Genomic DNA, 628 nt, shown 5'->3' with positions numbered 1-628 from the left:
ATGATTAGGGATTCACATATTTATACAAATTTTGTGAAAATTGATATGCATCATCATATCCGAAATAATTATAATAATTTCCCTGCATTATTTATAGTACGACTTTAAGTTTTTAGCATATAAATTACTGATTCATTACTCAGTTTTTTTCAATTTATCCATAAATATATATGGTTCGAATTTATATCAAATTAACTGAACCATGATATAATTTTCGAATTGATGACAAGATCAGACAACAAGGCCAGACAATCTTTCCTGTTTACAGAGATCCATAGTTGCCTCTCTCTCTCTCTCTCATTTATATTTTGAAAATAAAAATATTTAGACATGGCTGAAAATTAATTTTATTATAATTAATGTTTGAAGTCTCTCTGTCTTTCACCAATGTGTTTAGAGCTAGCTGTCGCCACGAATCTTTGGAGGAGAACGAGAAATAAAACTATTATAAAAAATAATAACATATAGTAAAATAAATGTCTATATGATGGTTTCATTGCTTTTAGCCTATGTCTCCCCTGGTACGTAAAACTATATACATAATATACATAAATGCATGGTGCATGAATATATAGAGAGAGAGAGAAAGGCATATACATATATATGTGTTTACGTGTTTGTATAAATG

The sequence above is a fragment of the Tarenaya hassleriana genome, unplaced genomic scaffold, assembly GCF_000463585.1.
Source record: "Tarenaya hassleriana unplaced genomic scaffold, ASM46358v1 Cleome1063, whole genome shotgun sequence".
Classification (NCBI taxonomy): domain Eukaryota; kingdom Viridiplantae; phylum Streptophyta; class Magnoliopsida; order Brassicales; family Cleomaceae; genus Tarenaya; species Tarenaya hassleriana.
This window is presented reverse-complemented; position numbering follows the sequence as displayed.